The sequence below is a fragment of the Antechinus flavipes genome, chromosome 1 (genome assembly GCF_016432865.1).
Source record: "Antechinus flavipes isolate AdamAnt ecotype Samford, QLD, Australia chromosome 1, AdamAnt_v2, whole genome shotgun sequence".
NCBI classification, from domain to species: domain Eukaryota; kingdom Metazoa; phylum Chordata; class Mammalia; order Dasyuromorphia; family Dasyuridae; genus Antechinus; species Antechinus flavipes.
The window spans coordinates 289,278,675-289,304,780 of record NC_067398.1 but is presented as its reverse complement, the minus strand read 5'-3'; the positions used below and the strand labels follow the sequence as shown (position 1 = coordinate 289,304,780).

At 36.6% G+C, this 26,106-nt stretch overlaps 1 protein-coding gene across 1 annotated transcript in view; it reads right to left on the bottom strand.

Moving 5' to 3' along the window:
- KANK1 (KN motif and ankyrin repeat domains 1) overlaps positions 1-25,510 on the bottom strand; it is a 292,071-nt gene extending 266,561 nt beyond the window's left edge. Inside the window, exon 1 of the mRNA XM_051962363.1 lies at positions 25,420-25,510. The gene's annotated coding sequence lies outside the window, so the exon portion shown is untranslated. The remainder of the gene's footprint in view (positions 1-25,419) is intronic.
- Between the last annotated feature and the right edge of the window lie 596 nt (positions 25,511-26,106).

Sequence of the window (26,106 nt, the reverse complement as noted above, 5' to 3'; positions counted from 1 at the left end):
ATTAATCTCTAACTTGAAGGGGGGATAGAACAAGACTAAAGGTTATAAACTGAAAAGGCAGACTAATCTCTTGGAGAAAGATAGAGGCATCCCAAGAATGCAGTTTATAAATTCTACATTTATAAGTCCTCACATGGAATAAGATTAAAAATTAATATTTGAGATAGATCTTGATTCTAGGGTTTCTAAATCATCATTTGATTATGGCAAAATGCTTATTTGAATGAACTAATGCTTCAAAAAAATATTTTCAACAACAAAAGAATGTTATATCAGCTGAAAGTTGAACTGATATAAATGACTATATATTCATTTAACAAAAAAAGTCCAGTTTCTTAAGAATACATAAGTAAATATGAGGATGGTTCTTTCTCATCTTCAAAAACACTATTAAGAAAAAATCTGTAACATCCCATTTAAAGTGTTTCTGTGTGGGGCAGCATGCTCTTCATCATCAGGAGCAAATACAAATCCATGGCTTACCCGGAGGCCTGTTGAAAGATAATGCCCTGCCTTGTCTTAGAAACTTAGAGAGAGGTGCTCTCCACCTCCAGTTCCAGGCCAACAGCTTTTATTAACAAACCTTGCAATTGTAATGAGACACAGGACTCGGTCTTACACAAAAACACACAGAAAGAATGGTATTTCATAGGCCTTCGGAAGATCCCTTGAAGTCACAGGTTAAGTTGTGGCCAACATTACCCCCCCATGCTTAGAAAAGCTTAGTTTCTGGTGAGAATAGAGGAGACGAGAGTTCAAAGAAATATTCATCTGGGGCGAACAAGAGCCAGAATAAAAATATTTTGCCAAACCAGTAAGTTATCCTAGCTGGGGTAGATCAAACTGAGTGCTAAGATAAGAAGGTCAGGTTTGTTTTGAAAGGGATAATAATAACAATTCACTCAGGGGACATAGGAAGGAACAGAGAAAGGATGCACAAAAAGAGAAATATTAGATAGCCTTACACAGTAAGTATAAGCACACCAGGTGCACTTAGATCCTTTTTAATGGATTTCGGTGAGCCAGGACAAAAAGGCAGAAGGGCAAACAAATCCAAACTACAGACAAAAAACAAATCAAAATCTGGCCAAATTTGGGAAAGTAAATGCAATAGTCCATGAACATTTTATCAATAAGCAATGCTAATAAATTAGCATAATGTTGCTCTTTTTAGTACACTGGCTACAAGACTTTACAATTTAATCACTAATATGCCTCAATGGAGGGCATTCCACACTGGGAACTACCTATACTGATAAAGATCACAGCTCCAAAATCCCTTCCCCCTCAAAAATCAAAAACAAAAAATACTACTTTCACAGTATTTACTTCCTGAATGAAAACAATTATTTTAGTGCTTCCCTCTCCTTCAGGCTAATCCTTTATTTCTCTGGCATTCCCCAAGTCTGGAATGCTCACCCTCCTCACCTCTAGCTCTTGTCTTCCCTGGAGTTCTTCAAGTCTCAGAAAAAATTCCTCTTTTTCCAGGAAGTATTTTCCCATCTTCCCTGTAGATTATTTCCAAGTTATTGTGTATATTGCTTGGGGGTTTTTTGGTTGCTGTTTACAGACATTTTGTCTGCATGCTATATCTATTAGACAGGAAGTGCTTGGAAGGTAGAGACTTTTGTCAGAACAAGGTCTGGCTTGTAGGAGGCACTTAGTAAAAGATCACTGCCTGACTGACTAATAATATGCTAAATACTGAGGACACAATTACAAAAATAGTGACATTCACCCTTCAAAGGACTTATATTCTAATGTAAGAGATTAAGCTGATTTCAGCTGTGCAGACATTCCTTTCATAGGTGCAAGATTCTATCCCATGCAGGACATTTGCATGCTGGGCAGTTCTTACACATCTTTGCATAAACCCTTTAGAAGATCTCCTCTGAAAAATGAAGAACATAACACATATTATGAGAAAGGAAGCCTATATATTTGGTAGACAAGGAACATACAAGCAACTTGTCTGTATTGAGGATTCCTAGGAAATTGGTAATCACCAGGCTAAGTAAGATAGAGTAATAAGGTAAAAATGATAAGGTAAAAAAAGCTAGCTATAAACCAAGCATCTCTACGGTCGCAGTTTGCCAGGGCAAGTATCCAAGAAGACTACCAACAGGAATGGCAAAGATTTGAAATTGTTGCTTCCACAGCAAGTGCATGTGTACACACATACAGCAAGGAAATTTTTTCCATTACAGCCAAAGAGTTTATGTTTCCGTGGAAGACATTAAACAGCTATGTATTTTTCCAAACCAAGCTGATTTCTGTGTTGGGAGAAATATAAAATCTCTTTCTTCTTAAAAGATAGTGTAGTTTTCCCCTGAAAGATAACAAAGCTGTCCCCTAGGATTTCAGTGGTTCAGGGGGCTAAAGTTCAAGCTAAATCTTGGTTAGCTCCTTAGTAACCTCTGGCTCCAATGACTGGGTTTTCTGGTCATGTAAGGAAATAAGAAGGCCCTTCAGACTAGCTCCAGGTACCATCATATCCTGCCCTTATGATGAGATTCATTTCTATGCTTCCATGTGGAAATACACATTTCTATAGGAATTTCCACAAAAGTTAAGTGTTAGAATATCCTGGTTGAATATCTTTTCCATGCCATAGCTAATTAAGTCTTTTACTCACCCATAAGTATCTCATTTTGTTCCAACAACAAACCTGAACAGAGTACCAGCCCAAGTTGTGTCTGTCCACTGAAGTCTCGCACCTAGAAAAGTTAGTAACAGAGCCAAGCTATGTAGATATACTTCCTAGGTCACCAGGGAAAATTAATTGCTCATTGAAAGAACAGAAGAAATGCTCCTAGACATTCAAAGAAGAAAACGGTATCTTATTTAGAGAGAATATAATCTTTGTCAGGATGTTGGAGGAAGAAAGAATTCAGTAAAGTAGGTGGGTAAGAAGAAGGACCAGTGAATACTTATGCATAAGAAAAAGATTAATGTGTCTTTCCCCCCTTCATAAATAAAACGTAAAAGTTGTAGCTGGGTCCTCTGAGAAAAAAGTGGCTTTTAATGAGTGAAGGAAAGATGACAGTGGATCCAAAGATACCACCAATGGAGAAGTAATTCTCCAATAATCAGAAGAGGAGATACAAGTGGTAGTAAAAACTCACTGAGAAAGAAAATTTGGATGTCCCTCTGATAGGCATTCTCAGGTGAGTGATAGATTGAATTAGATTTGATAATGATCTACCATCTTCATGGAGCTCATGTTCAGAAAGTGATGAAGAAACACTTGGGACTTGTCAAATCTGATGATCTTTAACAACACTAGAGATTATGAAACACTGGGTATAACAAAAACCTTTCGGGCACTGGTGGTATACTGCAGACTGAAAGCAATAATCAAAAGATTAAAGCAGGACCAGAAAGTAAACAGCTTAATCAGATAATGGTATATGAATATAAAATTTCTGAATCACCAATGAAAATATGGAACTTAGCTCATGAGAACTAGTACAAATAAATTTTGTCAAATGACAAGATAGAAATAGTTACTGTTGGAGGAGAAATTGAATAAAAATAGGCATGATCCACACATTGGTGAATCAGTCTAATTAAACTGATTAGAATGATTATTCTGGAACTCAATTTGGAATCCTTTCATAAAAGTGCTAAAAATAAAGTGACTCTGACCCTAAAATCTCACTGTCAGGCTTCTACCCTATAAAAGATGCACTCACAAAGGTCTTATGTGCGCTTAAAAAAATATGCAATACTTTTGCAGTGAGCAAAAAAAAAAAAAAAGAAAGAAAGAAAAAAGGAACAAAAAAAAGAATACGTCTGTAGATACAAACTAGCAAAAATCTTCACTAGAGGAATGGCTTCATTAACTGTGGTACATAAATATAAAGAATTCAAGCAAGGAAAGCAAAACATCAACTGAAGCAGGATCAGGAAAACAACATACATAATGACTAGAAGAGAATAAATTTTAAAAAACAATAGCAAAAGCAGAATCTTGTACAACTATAATGTTATATTGGCATACACACACACACACAAAAAAAACAAAAACCCCACAACAAACTATTATTTTCAAAAAGAAAAAAAAGTATCTTTTTAAAAGAGACTTATGAGTAACTCAGATTCTAAATAAATGTATAAAGAAAAATGGAAACAAAGGTAAATAATAATGGATAAATACAAAAGAATAGAATGGTCCCAGATAGTGGGGTGAATAAATTTGAAAGGGATTGAAAGAACAGACCTGTGGAATAGTCATTAGGTAAAGTAGTCAAGGAGATCTGTCTTCAGCACTGTGCTGATCAACACTTTTGTCCACGATTTAGAGAAAGACATTGTTGACATGTTCATTAAATCTATAAAGTAAATTATGCCAGCAGGAATAACATAATTATTGAGATCTTTTTGGACTCTATCACTAAATAGGCTCTGACAAGAGCTTAGCTAAACCATACCTGTGAAAAGGAATTATAATTTTTAGTAGGAGAGAAACTCAATGTATTTCATGATGTCCACAAAAGCTAAATTTATTTTGGGTGGTAATAAGAAATGTAATAAATTTTTCTTGAATTTGAACAGAATCAGTAAGCAATTTGCAACATTCTATAGTGATCTAATCATACCTCAAAGGGTCATATTCAATTTTGGACACCTTACTTTAGAACCAACAATGAGAATGAGAATGGACTAGAGACCATGTCAAGTGAGAACTAGTTGAGGATACTTCCAATCTCTGAAGAAAAAAAGATTTATGGAGAGAAAGGCAGCTGTCTTCAGTAGTGGACTGACTTGTGGTGTGCAAGGATTAGCTTTGTTCTATTTTATCTGATAGTTCAGAACTTGTCCAGATGGAAGTTGCTCTTAGGCAAATTTAGATTCCCATGTACTGGAAGTCTTTAAGCACTGGACAGATGATTGCTTATTTGGATAGGGTAGAAGGGATTCCTGTATAGATGTGGGGGTTCAACAAGCTGATTTCCAAGTTATGAGGTCCTTCCAACTTCAGGGTCCTATAAGCAAAGAAACTAGACTTTCAGGGTCTCAAAAGATTGGCTGGATTTGAAATCAAGACACCTGGGTTTAACTATTAAGTTTAGATTCTTAGCTGTGTCATTTAATTTCCCTGAACTTATTTTCTTATCTCTAAATGAGAAATAATACCTGTCCTACTAATCTCAACAGGATAGGTGTGAGTAAAGCCCTCTGTACCCATAAAGTGCTATATAACCATGTTTGTACTTTTTTTTTCTAAGAAAAAGTTTCTAAGCAGAACTATTATATGAACTTGAACCTCATTCATACAATCTTTATTAAGTATTGAGTCCATTTAATAGTATTTTTCCTCATTATATTAAGCAAACATGAAAAGACTGAGATGAAAGAAGCCATTTTCCCCACTTTTTAAGATAATTTGATAATTCATTCATTTTGTCTTACAGACAATACTTTGTTCTACTGAGTTGGACTGCTGGAAGACTTGAAAGAAAATTCAGGAAATAGTGGCAATTGGACAAAAAACAGATGAAAGATTGTTTCTACTCATGAGAAAAAGGTACTGTAAGTTTTGTGGAAGAGGTTGGAAGAAGCTGTAAAAACATATGGTCTTTTACAAACAGATTTATTTGTTCATCTATGAGTAAGAAAACAATATCTAAAATTTGACAACCCTACCTCCCAAAAGCCCAAGGTCTCTGTTTATCTAGCAATTTGTGAAAAGGCAGACAAAACAAAGTTCACAAGGCCTTTTAGACATGCTCCAAAAAATATGTCAGGGGCTTATTTACTTTAAAAAACACAATAAAACAAAATTCCAAGTCAACAAAAGAATCTAAGTAAGCCTTTCAAGTTAATGGGGTTAAATTTATGCATAAAGTTGTTAGAAATAATTCTTAAATAAGTTACCAAGTTTCACCCTGAAGAGATGAGAAAAACTGCAGAAGGGGGATTTTACAGGTATGGAGTCTTGCATATAATATCAGTCTCAGTTTATAAATTTTTTTTTTTTGGATAAACTGCTTCCTACCCTCTTCCAGCTTCCAATTTTTATTCTTTATTATAGAAGATAACTATCCTAGGAGAGAGGGGGATATGTATTTGGAAGTAAGGGTGATGTAGAACAAAAGATATCAATAAAGACAGTTTAAGAAAAGTGGTTTTTGACTTTAGTAACAAAGTTCATTGTCTCTTGTTTTGACATATAAATGATTTTGAGTTCTGAGAAACTCCTAGAACGAAGCAAATCATGTGCTTAGGTAATATTCCAAGATGGAAGAGTATGTAAAATACTATTATGCAAACACTTCGGCAGCTAAATTCTGAAAAGTTCATCACAGCCAGCATAAATCATGAACAAACTACATGTTTTATTACTGGTATAATCTTAAATCTAAAGTTTCCCTTTAATTTCAATCGTTAGCTTTTAAATCAGTCAAAATGCATTTATTAAGTATCTATTATGTTCCAGGTACTACAGTAAGTTCTGGATGTTCAAAATGATAAAACAGCAACAAAAAAACAAAACTCAAAGTAGTTCCTATCCTCAAAGCATTTATACTCTCATGGGGAAGACAACATGCAAACAATATAAAAGCTACACAGAGGATAAAATGGGGGATAGTCTCACTGTGCTATGTATGCTATGTGCATACAAATATTATATCACTTTATCCTCACAATTTACCTGGGCAGTAGGTGTTATTATCCCCATTTCTCCGTTCTAGAAAGAACACAGAGGCTTAGTGATTTGCCTAGGATCCCACAGCTAAGAAGCATCTGGGCATATTTGAATTCAGGACTTCTGGTCCAGCACTCTATCTATTGCACCACCTTGCTGCACTAGGGACTAGGAAATGATTCTTGCTTATTAAATCTCTACTTATTTAAAAAAATTTAAGCTTTTCTTTCAAATGACTAAGGGAAAAAAATTAAAAGCAGCTATGGATTATAGTTACAATTTGATAAATTTCATGTGGCATATTTGGTAATAAAGGGTTGTTAAATGGAGGATTATTTGGGCAGATATGAAATGAGTTTTCTTTTATTGGGAAGCCTTATTATACTAGTGAGTAAAGTCGAGCTTGACTAAATTTAGAATTATCAATTTTTTAAAAGAAAAAATATCAGTTATGTCATAGACCAAGTTTTACCTGAGTTTCAAGATTTTATGTTCTTTAAAAATATCTATGTGTAAAAACCTTTATAGGAGGTTAGGTGACACAGTGGATAGAATACAAAGCCTGAAATTAGAAAGATTCTATCCACTGTGTCACCTAGCTACCCTGGAATATAAATAATGTTTGCTAAATTTAATGAAGCCTTAAAAAATGGACACTGGTCAGTCAATGAGGGAGCTATTTTGGAGCAAATCCTAATTCCGATTTCAAATCTGGCCTCAGATACTTAGTAATTATGTGATCCTGGGTTAATCAGATCCTGTTTGCCTCAATTTCCTCATCTGTAAAATAAACTGCAGAAGGAAACAGCAAAGCACTCCAGTACCTTTGCCAAAAAAAACCCAAATGGGGTCACAAAGAGTTGGATATGGCTGAAACAATTGAACAACAAAATAAGATCTTTATTTTAGTACTCCTAATGATGCAGGAAAGATTCCTTTCTAGATTCCCACCCTCTCCTAGTTAATAATGTAAATTGCCCTTTAACTCACAAATCCTGGTCCCTTTGAATTCCAATAGAAGATCTGACCTATTCCCAGCCCCACCCGGATATGAGCCAAATGAGCCAACTTTGGGGCTACACCCGAAAGCCCCTCAAGCTAAGTCTCCTATTATAAAAAGGCCACGCTGGGAACCCCTCTTTGCAGAAATTCCAAACATGGCTACCATGTAAGGACCCTCTGTCCACTGGACCCTCTGTCCAGTGCCCTCCTTATCTCTACCTTCGCCTATACTTTAACTTTGCTTATCTAATAATAAACCTCTTTTATCAATCTAGCTCTCTGGGCCAATAAATGCTTTTATTGGGAACTCACGCCGCTACTAGACCCCCTTGCGCCGAATCTGTACCCCAAACCTGCCACTAGACCTTAACCCTAATTTCATTTAGGTACCCCAAAGCTAGACCTCAACACTACAACCCCCTCAAAAATGAAAATTGTAATAGCAGTTGACTTGTGAACACTTTACCCATTTTATCTCATTTGCTCCTCATAATCATTCTTTAAAGTAATATATACTATAAATACATATATTATATATATTTAATATATACTATAAATACTTATCCCCATTTTACATATGAAACAACAGAAACAATCACACAGCTGACCAATGACCCAGATCTCTTTTGATACAAAGGCCCTATTCAGTTTTCCACCACATAGTATTCAGACATCATAATACTTCACTTTATAAGGGAGATAGCAAGGTACATCTGGAATCAAGGGTTCAAATCTAGGTTCTGCTCAAATAGATCTGCTATCTATATGACCTCAGGTAAGTCATCTTACTTCCCAAGCTCAGTTTCTTATCTGTTAAGAGCTCAAGAGGGATTAGATGAAATGATTCCCAAAGTGCCTTTCCAGCTCCAACTCTGTGGTCTTGATACATTTAATCTATGTAGCATTTTGTATTGCTTCATGAGAACAGGAATTGTTTTCATTGTTAGGGGGTGGGGGATAGAGGGAGGCAAACAGAATGTAAGAGCTCACACAGTACAAAGCTTGTGAATATTTTACTATTGTCTCCTTTACAGCTTCAAAACACAAAGACTTTTGAAAAACAAACCATATACAATATGGAATTTGGAGCTGTGCATGATCTTATATTTTAAAATACATTATTTTAATGTTATTAAACTTATATTATGTTACTCCAAATAAGAAGGGAATTAAAACCGTTGAGCACAATTTAGAGTCACAGAAAATGAATCAAGACAAAAACTGCCTCCCTTTCCCAATCAAGTTTCACGATGTGACATCATCCATTTAATGTACTTAGGTAGCAAAAACTACTGTGTGGCTCAGAATGGTGAAGGGTCACCATTTTTAAAAAAAGCTGGAGGGATTCCTAGAAGCAAAGCAAAAATTTATTACATACTCTCGAGAATCGGGTGTTCCACCTGTGGAGCAGGCAATAGAAGGGAAGAAGCACGTTCTGAGACAGGTTTTTACACTTTAAGTAGTCCCTAAGGCAAACACCCCTCCCACCACCAACCATCATCCTTATTGGCTGTGGGTCTTACCTTCTAAACAAGGGAACTACCCAAGAAATTGAATTTGGCCAATAAGTACATAACTGTCCATATCTGATTGAAGTAGGGAGAAAATGATGTCATGGGAGGATAGCAGGAAGGGGACTTAGGTGTGCCCTTGAGTCAATGCTCAAGGACCTTCAGGCCTACTCCAACTCTGAAGTAGATGAGTTTCACTTACTCAAGTTTCACAACTGTCCTGAGAGATTTCACCCCATCTAGTTCACTACCAAAGTTGGTTTTTCCATTTCCCTTTAAAGGGCCTAAAACAAGTTCCATCCCCTTCCCCCCAATAGAAATACTATACAACCAGGAGACCCAAAACTCTTTCTTAGTTCTCATCATCTCTCTGCAGCTATTGAAAGTGAGTTCCTATCCCAACAATGAATTTAAACACCTGGAATATATTCCACCCCAAGATCTTAGGGAATGGCAACATCACTGAGTTCAATGATCAAATTAAAAATGTTGAAAAAGGAAAATCCTGTGCATGAAATTTCAGTCTCGAAACAAATGAAATACTGTAAGCCAGAAACCAGGATGCATGCCAAATAATCAGTTGATTCATGAGCAGAATTCCTCTCCCACAACCTGAACAAAAAGGGAAAAAACATTTTCCAAGACATAAACATCAGGGATTTGCATACTGGCCTCCTGCCTAGCCAATGTAAAGGGTCCCTTAGAGTCCCACTTAACAGCAATCAGCAGCCTTCCAAAATGGCCATACCACTTTGTACTACCTACTTCACAGAGTGGCTGTCAAGAATGCGCTTTGTGAGTTAAAACTTGCTGCGGAAATATCTGCTATTATAGCAAAGTCTCAACCAGGGTGGAGAGAATGGAGCATTGCCCTTAAGGTACTGAAATTTAAAGGACAATGTCAGCACTTGTGTTTCTTCAGGAAGAAGGAAAAAAAAAAAAAACAAAATGAGTTTAGCATCTGATTAGCAATAATAATTAGTTGAAATGGATGGAAGATACCATCTTCATCCAGAGAGAGAACTATGGAAATTGAATGTGGATCAAAGCATGGTAGTTTTACCTTTTGTTTGTTTCTTTCTTTCTTTTGTGTTTTTTTTTTTTTTTTCCTTTTGGTATGATTTGTCTCGTACGACATGACAAATAAGAAAATATGTTTACAAAAATTGTACATAGATAATCAACCTGTACTGATTTCACTCTTTTCAACAATGTGGTGATTCAAGGCAATTCCAATAGATCTGTGATGAACTATGAGATTGAATGTGAATCAAAGCATAGTATTTTTACCTTTGTTATTGTTGTTATTCTTTTGCTTTTTTTTTTTTTCTCTCTCATATTTTTTCCTCTTTTGATCTGGGTTCTTCTTGCAAAGCATGAAGAATATGGAACTATAGTTAAAAGAGCTACACATATTTAACAAACTGCTTGTTGTCTTGAGGCCAGGGGTGGATAAGGGAGGAAAGGAGAAAAATCTGAAACACAAGATTTTGCACAGGTGAATGCTAAAAACTATCTTTACATGTATTTGGAAAAATAAAATACTATTTTAAAAATTGCATATATTTAATTTATATCAGATTGTTTGCTGTCTTGGGAAGGAAAGAGGTAAGGGAGGGAGAGAAAAGAATTTGGAACACAAAGCCTTACAAAAATGAATATTGAAAACTATCTTTATATGTATTTGGAAAATAAAATACTACTAAAGTTCAAAAAACAATAAAAACAATTAGTTTAAATAGAAAACTACTAGATGGAGAATTCCATTTCTTTGCTATCCCATGAATGGAATGTATTCCCTCTGCTTAAGAATGCTCCTTTTCTTTCTAAACTCAGCTCAAAAGACACTTCTATATGAAGTCTTGTTGGATTGATTCCCTAAGGTGCTTAGAGCTTCCCAATGCTGCCTCCTAATTTACTTTATAACTATTTAGAAATAGACATGTTGTTTCCTTAAAGAGATGTACATTTCTTAAAGAAGGGCATAGGATTATAAAATTGAAGCTAAGCAGAAGCTTTGAAGCCATCAAGCCCAATTTCTTCTTAAATCAATAAACTGGTTTTGCCTAAGGTCACACAGCTACCATGTATCCAATGCAGGTTGAACTCAGACCTGATTCTCAGTGGAATTCTATTTTCTATCCACCACACTACCGGAAACTGTTGCTTTTTTGTTTTTCTATCCACAGCATGTAGCATAATCATGATACACTGTAGGCCCTTCAATGTATGCTTCTTTATTGAGTGATAAAGTGCTTTCTTCTTTTCCCCTCCATACTTTGCACCCAACCTCCTGCACCATCCATCCCTGCTCCATCCCTTCTCCAGAAACACCTGGAGTCAGTGCCGAAGCACTGATTTCTCCATATTTCTGGGGTTCTTTCTCGCCACCTCAGTGCCTACACAGAAGTCATGTTTTACCACAGGGTATTGAGTCCTAGTTGATCTGCTAGGTACTATTCTGTTTGCTATTAAAAATTACTGAAGATATTTTAAAAACAAATATGAAAGGCAGAATAAAATAGGTTGTAGTTTGTTACCAATGATGACTCAGACCAAGAAGTGGAATAACAGACATAATCCTGAATACATGCAAGTGGAAAAGAAGGGACAAGAAGATGACAACAAATAAAACTAGTGAGAAAGAGACAAGTAGTCAGTTCAAAGCACTTACTGTATGCCAAAACATTGTGCTAAATGATGGGGATACAAAAAGAAGACAATTCCTACACAAAAAAAGGTTCACAGGACAGCTAGCTGGCACCAGCCCTAAAGTCAGAAGGACCTTGAATTCAAATCTGATCTCAAACACTTAACAATTCCTAGCTATGGAACCCTGTGCAAGTTACTTAATTCCAATTCCCTCAGCAAAAAAAAAAAAAAAAGTTCACAATGTGTTTAACATGATTGTACATATTTAACCTATGTCAGATTGCTTTGCTGTCTTGGGATGAAAGAAAGAGAGAAAGAAAAATTTTGAATTCAAAATCTCAGAAAAAAGAATGTTGAAAGTTATCTTTATATATAATTAGAAAAAAATACTAAAAGTGAGAAAAAAGAAGAGTCTACATTCTAATAGGAAGAAGACTATAATGTATGAGACGGGAACTTAGGGAGATAAAGAGGGTAAGGCAGCTGCTATGAAGGTGGAATCGACCAGAGAATGAGTAGGAAAGGAAGTGATAAGTATGACTGAGACATCCGATGATATGACCGGTTCAGATAAAGTCTTACCAAGACAATCATCTATCAATAGAAAGGCAAGAATGCCAGTGGAGAGGTGAAGCATGCTGGAGTAGACAGTGGTACTTCCTCCTTCCAAATATTAAAGCAAAGAGAGGAATGTTAGATGGTTCCTTCATGTAGGATTTATGAGGAGACACTAATAATACTAGAGAATATAAAGAGAAGGCCAGGTTTTCCATCTGCACAGGTAGTAGTATGACCAATAAAATGAAATCACAGATCTGATATCTTTAAAATGCAAAGTATTCAGTGTCTATGTCTAAACCATTACTTTCTCACTTCCTTTAAGAACTCAAACAGGAAGTTCTTTTTTAAACCAACAGTAGTCAGTTATGAATTGAATCACTTCATATATATATATATATGAAGTTATATAAAGACCCCCCCCCCAAAAAAAAAAAAGAAAAAGAAGTAATATCACCATGTAATAAAACTTTACTTATGGCAAAAAAAGGTGAGGGAATATTTCTCAGGCTGTCAATAAAAATCAACAATTAGGTTCCTAAGTTCAATTCCCCCCACTCCACTCCCACCCACCTGTGGGAAAAATATTATTGGCAGAATAGTAGGGAAGAGTAAAGAAATGTTCTAGCAGGGACAATTCCAACATGCAAAAAGTTAAGCAGCTATTTGTAGATGGTACTTTGTTGGGGGAGGAGTGGAAACAAAAAAAAAAAATCACAAAGGATTCAACATAGTAAAAAGTAGGGGGTGAGGGTAGGAGAGATGGGAGTTTTGTGTATGCAGGGAGTCATGGAAGTTAAGAATCTCAGAGGTAGAAGAGCCCTCAGATCTCTGAGTCTAGAGTCCAAACTCTATTCTCCATGGCTCAAATGAAATCTTTCCACATTATTTTTAGATATCAAGAAGTGAACAAAGTGGTGCCCAATGAAGAAGATATCACCATACCATTATTTCCCTTCTAACCATCTTAACAAAAAACAAAGTTGTTCAGTTCAGTCATTTTTTCAGTCATGTCTGACTTTTTGGAGTTTTCTTGGCATTTCCTTCTCCACTTCATTTCATAAATGAAGAAACTTAAATGACTTGGCCAGCAGCACAGAGATAGTAAGTGTCCAAGGTCATATTTTAACTCAAAAAGATGAAGCTTTTTGACTCCAGAATCAGTGCTATCCACTATACCACCTAGCTGTCCATCCAAATAAAACAAAACAAAAACTTAGAATGAATAAAAAGAACTTTTGTTCAATAAATATTGAATAACATGAATACCCTCTAGCAAATTGCTTGCATTCTCAAGGAAGGAGGCAAAGAGGGAAATAAGGAGGGAGAGAAGGAAGGAAAATAATGAGTTAAAAAAAAAAAAACAGAATCAGCATTTCCCAAAATAATTTTCATTTAAATTGGCAATATTTTGATAGTACTTTTAAATTCTGATCTAGGAGATCTGAGGAATGAAAAGAAAGCTTAAAATAGGGGTAAGGAAATGTTGGAGGAGATTAATCCACTTTCCTAATAAGGCTCATACTTAAGTATACATTAAAGTTGTTCAGTGTTCACCAGAGTTCAGTGGAAAGAAGGCTGGTTTTTGAGTCAGTAGATCTGACTTTAAATCCTGGTCCTGCCCCTTCCTATGCTTGTATGACCATGGACAATTCACTCAATTTTGGAGGGTCTCAACCACCTAAGTCAGTAAAGTGACAATGTTGAATTAGATGGATTCACAAGCCTCTTGCAGCTCAAAAGTTAGGATCTCATATCACTGGACCACAAGTTCCAGAATGGAAAGAATATGGTCCCAACAAAATTCCCCCAAGTCTGTCATCCCAGGATTGAGAAATGATAACGGGTCGGGAATTATTCTTGAGATATAATTGTAAACACAAGGCAAACTCTGCTTTTTGGAGGCAATCTCTGCTTACTGGAACTTACATTTTGTAGAAAGGGCACAATATATTCATAGATAAGGAAACAGGATATATACAAGAGAAATTGAGAGCAATTGAGAATACAACTAAAGGAATCAGGAAATGCCCCTTAAAAAACTTTAAGCACTTAAGATGAACACTTGAAGGGAACTTCCTCCAAAAGCTGGCTACAGCAATTCATGAAACATTTTAGTAGGTAATTTTATGTTGTTCTATAATCATTGAATAAAGTACCAATTAGAAACCCCTAAAATATGCCAGGTATTGTGCTAAAGTAAACATGGTGTCCAGAATAGTATTTTTAAAAGTGTAATGTCATCAATGGTATCCAAAATGAGGAAATTGTAGACAAATATTTGGAAAGCAAAATAGTCCCAGCCTTTTAAAATGTTCCCCTAGACAGGTGTGGGACAGCAAACTCCTCCACATCATTGAACTTTAGGAAAAGGTCATAGTTGTGAGTTATTTATCAACTTTGATTTTTTTTTTAAGATTTTATTTTTTTACATTTTTTAAAAAAACTTTTGAGTTCCACATTCTCTTCTTTTCTCTCCTTCCATCTCCACTGAGAAGGCACATATGAAGTTATGCAAAATAGTTCCATAAAAGTCATGTTGGGAAAGAGAATTCCACCCCCCCCAAAAAAAAAAACCCTCAAGAAAAAAAGTTTTTAAAAAGTATTCTTCAATCTGTATTCTGTCACAATCTGTTCTTTCTTTGGGTATGGAAAGATCTTTTAATCACAATCATTGTATTGCTGAAAATAGCAATCATCCTACAAAATTACTTTGTACACAGTAAATTTCACTTTGCACTCATGGAGCACTTTCCAGACTCTTCTGAGAGCATCCTGCTCATCATTTCTTATAGAGCAATAATATTCCATCATAACCACATATCATAATTTATTCATCCATTCCAATTGTTGGGCATCCCCTCAATTTCCAATTCTTTACCCTGAAAAGAGAGTTGCTATAAATATTTTTATACATATAGGTCCTTTTCCTTCTTAAAATATCTCTTTTATGATTCATGCATAATAGTGGTATTAAGTCAATGAATATATATGATTTTATAGCCCTTTGAACATAGTTCATCTTTTGAACATTTATCAATTGGGGAATGGCTCCTTATTTTTTATATATTTGACTCCATTCTCTACACATGAGAAATGAAGACTTGGTCAAGAGAAATTTGCTTCAAAATTCTTTTCATAATTACTATTACTAACTAAATCTTCCCCATTTATTCTATTCTCTCTCTCTTCCACTCTGTCCCTCCTCAAGTGTTTTGCTTCTGACCACCCTTCCTTCAATATGACCTCTCTTCTATCATTTTCCCCCCTTCTTATATCTCCTTTTCCCCTTACTTTCCTGCAGTAAAATATGTTTATACCCATATTGAGTATTCTTTGTGTCAATTCTGATGAGAGCAAGGTTTGCTCATCCCCCCCTCCATTATAGAAGTGTTTTCTTGCCTCTTTTATAGCAGATAATTTACACCATTCCACTCTTCCTTTCCCTTTCTTCTAGTATGTTCCTCTTTCATATCAATTTTATTTTTTTAGATATTATCTTTTCATATTCAACCCATACCAGTGACCTGTGTCTAAATATATACCTTTTAAGTGCCCTAAATCATGAGAAAATTCTTATGAGTTACAAGTATTATACTCCCATATAAGAATAATTTTCCTGATTACCTCTTTATACTTCTGAATCCTGTAATGAAAATCAAATTCTCTATTCGGTTCTAGTCTTTTCATCATGAGTACTTGAAAGTCCTCTATTTCATTGACTATCTTTTTTCCTGAAAGATTACACTCATCTTTGCTAGATTTTGCTCTATTTTCTAGATGATACTTGATTATAATCCTAGCTTCATTGCTTTCTGGAATATCATATCCCAAGTCCTTTAATGTAAAAACTACTAAATCTTGTGTTATACTGATTGTAGCTCCCATATATTTAAATTGTTTCTTTCTAGATGCTTGCAATATTTTCTCCTTGACCTGAAGTTCCAGAATTTGGCTATAATATTCCTGAAATTTTCATCTTGGTATCTTTTTCAGGAGGTAATTGGTGGATTGTTTCTATTTCTATTTTATTCTCTGCTTTTAGAATATTAGAACTCTTTTCCTTCGTAATTTCTTTCCTTTTTTTTTGCTGAGGCAATTGGGGTTAAGTGACTTGTCCAGGGTCAGCCAGCTAAGAAATGTTAAGTGTTTGAGACCACATTTGAACTCAGGTTCTCCTGGTTTCAGGGATGGTGCTCTACCCACTGTATCACCCAGCTGCCTCCTTAATTTCTTAAAAATTAATGTCTAGGCTCTTATTTTGATGATGTCTTTCAGGAAGACCAATTTTTTTTTAAATAATTACAACTTTTTATTGACAGAACCCATGCCAGGGTAATTTTATACATTATCCCTTGCACTCACTTCTGTTCTGATTTTCTCCCTCCCTCTCTCCACCCCTTCCCATAGATGGCAAGCCATCGTATACATGTTAAATATGTCACAGTATAGACCAATAATTTTTAAATGATCTTTCTTGGATCTATTTTCCAGGTCAGTTATTTTTCTAATGAGATATTTCACGGTTTTTTCCTATTTTTTCATTCCTTTTATTTTGTTTTATTGTTTCTTGACTTCTCATCGTCATTAACTTCAATTTGCTCAATTCTAATTTTTAAGGAATTATTTTTTGTCAGTGAGCTTTTGTATCCCCTTTCCCATTTGGCCAATTTTGCTTTTTAAGGCATTTTTCTCATTAGCTTTTTGTATTTCCTTTTGCACTCTCATTTCTCTTCCCAATTTTTCCTTTATCTCTCCTATTTGATTTTCAAAATCCCTTTTAAGCTCTTCTATTGCCTAAGACCAATTCTTATTTTTCTTGGAAGCTTTGGGTACAGGACCTTTCACTGTTATCTTCTTCTGAGTGTGTATTTTGATCTTCCTTGAATTATAGTAACTTTCTATGGTCAGAATCTTTTTCTATTGTTTGCTCATTTCCCCAACCTATTACTCAGTTTTTAATTCTTTTGTTAAGAGTTTCCAAGGTAGAGGGTGCAGTGTCCCAAGTTTCAAGGGTTTTGTGCAGCTGTTTTCAAAGATCCTTCTAGAGACCAGTACTATGAGCCAGCACTGCTACCCAGATGCTGAGTATGGGCAAAGCAACAATATCCTGCCTCAATGACAGTAAACAAGTCTCTGCAATCTCTCTCTGACCATCTATTCATCCCCACTATCTGCTGCAATGCCATTGTTGATTTAATGGCCCCCAAAGCCTGCTCTTAGTTTGCTGGGACTCCCCCACACCGTAGTATGACAAATGTTTTCCTACAATCTTCCAAGTAGTCCTTAGCATCTGTGGGCTGAGGGTCTGGTGATTGCCACTATTGCCATTGATTTACAAGCCCCAAGGCCCATCCCTAGCTTGCTAGGGTTGATGTTGTGCTGGCAAGTAGTGCACCACAGCTGTGATCTAGTCTTATCTCAGTGCAACAGTCCACTCCTGCCAACCTTCCAGGCTATCTTCAACTGGAAAATTGTTCCCCTCCATCTTTTTTGTGGGTTCTGATACAAATTTATTTAGAGTCATTATTTAAAATTTGGAGCAGTTTAAGAGAGAACTGGCACATGTTCCTGTCTTTATTCTGCCACCTTGGCTCTGCCCCATCTATTTGTCAACTTTTGATAGAGGAAGGGGTGAGGATAGGAATTAAAATGGACATCTGTGATGAAATTCTTCATTAGATGAGTGGTTTAAAAAAAAAAAACAATTCAATATGCATTTTATTGTTTAGTTATGTCCACCATTTGGAGTTTCCTCAACAAAGCTACTGGAGTGGTTTGCCTTTTCTTTTTCCAGCTCATTTCACAGATGAGTGAGATCAACAGTGTTGAAGTCACCTGCCCAGGATCACACAGCTAGTAAGTATCTGAGGCTGGATTTGAACTCATAAACATGAGTCTTCCTGATTTCAAGCCCCACATTCTATCCACTGAACTACCTACCTGCCCAAACAAGTATTTATTAAAATATAAACAAACAGTTCTCAAAAGAACTAAAATTTAAATCACAAGAGAGTGCTCCAAACCATTAATAAGAAATGGGAATTTTTTTGTAAAAACTTAAAATTTTATTTCATATTCACCAAGTTGATCAGAATAACAAAAGAGGACAATCATTATTGGAGGGGCTGCAAGAGATTCAAAGCCACTGGTCTATTGTTAGTGGGATTGTAAATTTGGTCCAATTATTCTTGGAAATAATTTGTCAGTAAACTAAGGAAATGTTTAAAATATCCCTACCTTTCAAGCCAAAAGTGTCACTAGTAGGTAAACACTCCAAAGAAATCAAAGAGAGAAAAACAGCAAAATATTTAAAGCATCACTTTTTAGTGCAACAAAGAATTGTAAGGAAAATAGATGCCCACTGATTGAGGGCTAATTAAACAAATTTTAATACAAAATATTACTGTACTCTAAGAAATCAAGATGCCGGGGCAGCTAGATGGCACATAATAAAGTATCAGTCTGGATGTAAAGTCTGGACCAGCTCTCTGTAGGACCTCGGGATCAGTTCAAGTCCTTGGTCTTATAGAAGGAGGCAGGAGCTATCACATGGCTGGTCAAAGATGGAGTCTGGAATCTGGCATCTTCTTTTGTGTCTGTGGCTAAGAGCTGTGGCTAAGAGAGAGTTCCCACTTGATCCAGCCCTTAAATACTACAGTACAATTACATCACTACACCACACTGAGTAAGCACCAGCTGTAGAACATTACATCATTACATCACATTAAGTGATGTATGTGCTTAGCTGGAGAATCATTATCTCATTAATCATACTGAGTCTTAAATATACCTTTTCAGAGTTCCAGTCTACTACACCTAAAATCAGGAGGACTTGATTTCAAATCTGGCCTCAGACACTTTATACTACCTAGGTGTGTGACCCCGGACAAGTCATTTTACTTCAATTATCTCAGCCAAAAAAAAAAAAGTAAGAAAGAAAGAAAAAAAGAAATCAAGATGCTGGAGCCTGGGATCAAAGATCGAAGGAGCCTGAGAACTTCCCATGTCTAAAGTGGAGAAACCAGAATAAAAACAATACATACACAATGATGATAACGACAATGCAAACAGTAGGAACAATGATAACCAAAAACAAAAACAACCCAGAACACTCTACTTATAACAAAGTTTGACCCTGTAAAAGTGAGAAAATGATAGTGCATATATCATCAGGCATATTATCAGAAAAGTGAGACACAGAATTGTTGGAATCCTTACAAAGTGTTAAGTCATTAGAGTTGATAGAAACAATGCTTGAGTTCACACCTTTGGGAGAATTCACACATTAGAGCTCACACCTTTGAGAGTTCACAGATTAGCTCACACATTGGAGTTTACAAATTCAGGAGATTCACAAGTCAGAAACTCACAATCCCACTCTCTCAGAGGAGGAGTCAACCTTTGGGTTCGCACCTTTAAGAGATCATATATAAAAAGTTCTTAGAGCTTCACTCAGTCAGTTAGTTCAGAAGATTGCCAGGAATCGGAGTTGAGCTAGAGGCAGAAGTTGGCAGAGGCAAAAGACAAGCTGCAAGAGCTCTTGGAACCAAGAAGGGAGATAGGCCTCTAAGAAAGCTATCCGGGCCCAAGGAAAGAGACAAGACTTGGAAGGACAAAATAAATGTTTAGATTTTATCAGCTGACTGCATTTGAGGTGATTATTACACGGAACTGAAACTAAAGGTGCCTCCAGAAAACCTCCCCAAGAAACCTGCTCCCAGAGAGAACGATCATATATTATAAAAAAGAAGAGAACACACACAGAAGACTTCTCTAAAGTCATGAAGGGGTGCTATTTTTTTGAGTGCTATTTTGGTGCTATTTTGAGTTAATGTGTTGTTGAACTTACCTAAACTGCTCCTTTCACTTTAAATCTTTATTACAAGGAATGGTTCAATTGGTTGGGGAGAATAAGGGAAAAGCTGAAATGAAAGTGATGTAAAAACAGAGTATAAACAAAAATATGATTCTTCATTAAAGAGAAAAGTCTTCTGAAAGCTAAAACTGAGTCCCATTACTCAATTTAATTAGTTAAATGAATTTAAAAGAAAAACACCACCATCTCCTCAGCGTTAAAGAACTGCTAAAGATGCTGACATCACAGGAAATATATAGCTGCTCGCAATTAACTGATTGCTTCTGTAATAAAAAATCATCAACTGTTGCCCATTTTGGACAAGTTTTTCTAGCAAAAACAGAACAAAATAAAAAAGCAACCCACCAATTAAACCATATGTCTGTTACAAGATTCTTCTAAGAGAATTTTCTGAACAAAACAAATGCAAACAAGATTAGAAGGGAAGCAACAAACTGGGAAAGCATCTTCACAGTTAAAGGTTCTGATAAAGGCCTCATTTCCAAAATATATAGAGAACTGACTCAAATTTATAAGAAATCAAGCCATCCTCCAATTGATAAATGGTTAAAGAATATGAGAATTTTCTGCATCCCCTATTTAGATACAAAGAATAGAGAAGGAAAAGGCAAAACTAAGAGCACATTCCCAGGAACAAACAACATGCACATTTCTAACACTGCAAGTTGTTAATGAGAGTTTCACCACCAGAACTGCTTTATAGACAGAACAATGCCACTGTTCCCTCAACCATTTTGAATGACTTAAAAAACAGCAACACACACACACACACACACACACACACACACACACACACACACACTAGATTCACAGTCCATTAAAGGACAGAAGGCAGGGGCACTTCTCAAAGTGGAAAGGATGTCACTCTAAAAAGCTATTAATCTAAGTACCACTGAGCATACTTATTTAGAGTTAATCTGCAAATCACCATGTACATACAAAGTTCACACAGAATAGATGGGAGATACTCCTGGGTACTGTAATAACAACTAGAAAAGGGAAGAAAGACTTCTGGTAGAAGAGTAAATTTGAGCTGAGTTTTGAAATAAGCAAGGTAAGTTGAGGCAGAGGTAAGAAGACAGGCATGAGGGACTGAGTGCTGATTTTTCAAACATTCTAATTGTCAAGACATAGTCCATGTGCAGCAGCAAAGAACAGTCCAAAAGTGAATGCCCCATCCACCAAACCTGGGGTCAGGAACCATAATAATGAAAAGAAGTGGTAATAATGACTAGAAACAGATTACAAACTATTCTACAAAACAATTTGGTACACATTTTGATGAGTGGAACAGATTAGCTATACAATACAGAATCAAATGTATCTTAGTACCTTGGTATTCAGTACAGGCAAACACCTGTTAAGAGGTAAGTACTCGCTATTTGGCAAAAGTTTATGGGAAAATTAGACAAAAATGTGAAACAAATTAGATTTAGATCCACAATCCACACCAAGATAAACTTCGAATGGATATGTAATCTAGATAGAAGAGGTTACAATATAAACAAATTAGAAAAACATGGAAAAATTATGTATCAGATCTATATACTGGAGAAAAGTTCTTGACTAAACAAGGTACAGAAAGGATCACAGAAAATAAATGGATAATTTTGGATAGCATTTAATCAACCCATTAGATGGATAACATTAAATTTAAGCTTTTACACAAACAAATCCAATAAAGCTGATATTAAAAGGTAAACAATAACGTGGGGGAAAATCTTTGCAATAAGTTTCTCTGAAAAAGATCTCATTTTCAACATTGCAACTGATTGATATTTATAAAAAGAACCGTTTTCAAGTCAGCAAATGGTCCAAGGATATAAACAGGCAGTTATCAAAATAACATGTGACTGAAAAAGTCATATGAAAAAATACCCCAAAGTACTACTAACAAGAGAAATGTAAATTAAAACAATTCTGAGATTTCATCACATACTCTTCAGAATGGCAAAGATGCCCAAAAAAGAAAATGATAATGCTCAAAGAGCTCTCAGAAAACAGGCATATTGATGCTCTATAGGTGGACCTCTAGATAAGTATAACCATTTAGAAAGAAATTTGGAATTATACACAAAAACTTACTCAACTACTGTTGTATGCCTTTTGACCAAGCTATATCATTGCTGGATTTACACCCAAAAGTTATGATGATGATGATGATGATGATGATGATGATGATGAAGAAGAAGAAGAAGAAGAAGAAAATATCCTACATGCACAAAAATATTTATAGCAATTTTTTTCAATGAGAAACAACTAAAAATTAATGGGATGCTCATCAATTGAGGAATGGTTAACTAAGTTATGGAATATGAATGTGGTAGAGTACTATTGTGTTTCAAGAAACAAAGAAATAGATGATATCAAAGAGGCATGGTTGTTGATAGGACAAAGTATAACATTCCATTAAATAATTGTGATTTCTAAAAGTAAAACAGAACTACCACATTTACCAAGCTAAACATAGGAACAACTAGGATATTAAAAAATCTTGACAAAATCATATCCTGAAAATACGGAATAATATATATCCTAGCACTAGTTGTTAGGTCTAATAACTGTTGGATAGGAGAGTAAAGATACAAAAAGATAGTGACAGCCTAGAATCTTAAGAAGGACAAATGTAAAGTCTCACATTTGGGTTCCAAAAAATAAAATCAATTTCCCAAGTTTAGACAAGGCTAGATAATAGTATGTGGGGAAATGATCTAGAATTTTTAATGAGCTGAAAGGTCAATATGAGTCAAAAGTCTTAGATAGTGGTATTAGCCATTTTTTACAATTGAGAAAATTGAGGCAAAGGTTTAGTGACTTACTCAGAGTCACACAATTAATAAATGTTTAAGGCCAGATTTTGAACTGTCAAGTCTTCCAGACTTTAGGCCCTGTATTTTATTCACTAACTATCTAGCTTCTGTAAAAGAAGCACGAATATCTAGAAGGAAGTAATCCTCTGCTCTGATTAATATAATCTAGAATATTGTTTTCCATTCTGGGGATCACATTTGAGAAAGGACAGTGATAAACTGAAAGTTGAAAAAAGGGCAACCAGATGAAGGAACACCAGATCATATGAAGATCTCCTGAAGGAAGTGTAGGGAGAAGATAAAAGTGCAACATGAGTCAAGGATCTTTAAGTATTTTAAATGGCTTTAGTTCTTGAAATGGGTAAAAATTGTAAAAAAAAAAAAAAAAAAAAAAAAAAAGAAAATTTTAGGGCTGATTTGTGGGAAAACATCTTACTATTTAGCACTACTGAAAAGGCAGAGTTGGGGGGGAGAGGGAGAGGGCATGTAACAGGTCCATAATCACTAGTAAGATATTAAGCAAAGAGTAGAGAACCATTTATCTTGCACACTATGGAGGAAACAGTTGAACCAAATGACTTTTGGGGTACCTTCCAACCCTCTCCTACTCACTTTTCTAAGGACTTGCGGTCACTACAGTAGTAAGTAGAGTTAAGATTTAAACACAGATGCTTTAATTTCAGTGTCAGGAAATGTTCTTTTCAGTATACAACAAACATTATTCCCATTTTATAGGTGAAGTAACTGAAGCTTTGATAAGCTAAGTAAGCTAGGCAAAGATAACATGTAAGTAGGATCCAGGACTCAAATTTAGATCGGAATCCAGATCTTCTGAATGCAAGGCCAGTCAGACATAAGGTCTTTCTCATGCATTGCAAAATTAAGAGCATAGATTTATGCAAAAAGCTTTCCAACAATATATTTTTCTTATTATACAATATATATTCAGCTATTGTCAAAATAGGAAATTAGGAAATTTCAACTAGTAAAGGGGATCAGCATTAAGAAAAGGGGACAAGTTGAAAAATAGCTAAGTGCCACTTAGTTCTTTACTTCATAATGGACAAATCTAACACAAATTGGGAAAGATGAAGAATTTGGAAACAGTTGTTACTGCCCTTTTATAAAGGAACACAGCAAGCTGTCCATTTCCAGCCAGCAGGGTTCTGTAGGCCAGACTACCCAGCCTTACTTAAGTATTAATTTGTTTTTGTAAAAAATTAATTAAAAATCTATTTGTTTTGTATTAATTATTTTGTTTTTATTAAAAACAAAATAGTCGCTTAATCAAAACCTTCACTAGGATATCCGAGGGTCAGCAGTATTTCCTGACTGATATGTAGCACCCAACAAGAGAAGTTTACCAACAAGGTTTCAAGATTAACAGATAAATAAGTTATGAACCACAATGGAAAAGGAATGCATGCAAGATTTGACTTTCCAGGGGTAGGTTAGAAAGGGGTTTTTATTAAGTATTATTCCCAGAGGCGGTCTCTATTCTCACCCCAACAGAACCTGATATGCCATAAACAAAAGGAGTCTTCACCCTCTCCGGTCTGGGCATGGGAGAAGGCAAAGGAAAAAAGGAAGAAGGAAATGCACCTTTCTTCTCCTACTCCTTTCTCTTAGCTCTCAGGCCTAAGCAAAGTCAGTTGAAGGAGAAATCTAGACAACTTGCTGCCTGAGGGTCTAATCAGGAATGTAAATAGCAAAGCTAACTTTGCCCAGCAGAAAGGAACTGGGGAGGCAGGGGAGACAGGGGAGGAAGCAACTCTAGTCGCACTGGATGAAGCCCTAGCAATGGAAAGCCCTTTCTTCCACCAAGAAAGAGCTTAGTGGCCATAGTCTTGTGCCCTGTGAGGCAATCCCACCCCTCACCCTTAGCCAAAGACGGAGCAGGCTGTGGTCAGCAGTGCGCCGCCTCCCCTTCGGCTGAGCGCTACCTCCCAGAAGCCCGGCCCGCAGTCCCCTTTCCAACATCCCGACCGGCTCCCTCCCTCCTCACAACCCTTTTGCAATAAAAAGGGAGAGAAGAACCCCAAAGCAGGAGGTCCCAAGCAAAGCGAGGGAGCAGGGGTCGTGGAAGAGAAGGACAACGAAAAGTGTCCAGATGCGAAGGCAGCGGCTCTCTACGCCCCGTTGCAGCAGATGTTCTTTCCTCCTCCTTGTCGGGCCAACAAAGTGACTAAGTGGAGGGAGTCCACTTTCCCTTCCTTAACTTCTCTAAGGCCGTGCGCAAAGTTTGCCTCTCACCCCAGGGGTTCCCACAAGGAACTAGGTGCCAGTGTGCGTCGGCGCGCGCTGCCCCGCTCCGCCCCGGGGAAACGCGGCTTAGCGGCCCCTCAGCTTACTCACCTTTCGCAGCTCTTCCCGACCTGCAGCTGCGCGGAGCCCGGACGCAATGATGCTCCCTCCTCCTGCTGCAGCTGCCCAGGACTGGGAGGAAAGAGGGCGGAGGGAGAAAGAGGCGGAGTTTGAGAGGGATTCCAAAGCGCCAGAATTCAAACTCTCGACCCTAGAGGTGTTCCCCAGTACCTACTCTCCACTCTGGACAGAGAACGCAGGGAGAAAATCGAAGGGAGGAGGGGAAGGGGTAAGAAAAAGGGATACAGAAAAGGAAGGAGAAAGAAAGAGAGGAGGAAGGCGAGGGAGACAGAGACAGAGAAATAGAGACAGACAAACAGAGAGAGAAATTCCGAGCAACCCCTTACACTGCCTACTCAGCTACTTAGCTCCTGATCGCCAAACTTCACCCGTTGCCACTGTTCTCTTTGTAACAGAGAAATCAGCCACCGATTGCTGTTCAGTGCGCCTGCGCGCGCTGCCCCAATTCAACAATGCCACTAAATTAACCTTATTCCCCGAACCTCCTCCTCCTCCTCCTCTCCTAGTCTACCGACACTTCTACTGAGAAAGGATTGAAAAGAAAGAATGACTGTAGCCAGTATAGTTCCTTCGGTGGAAGGTTTCCACCTTATATATCTTTTTTGTGAGGGACGGATAAATTAGTTCAGCTTGGCTTAGTTATCCCTGAGGCTGAAC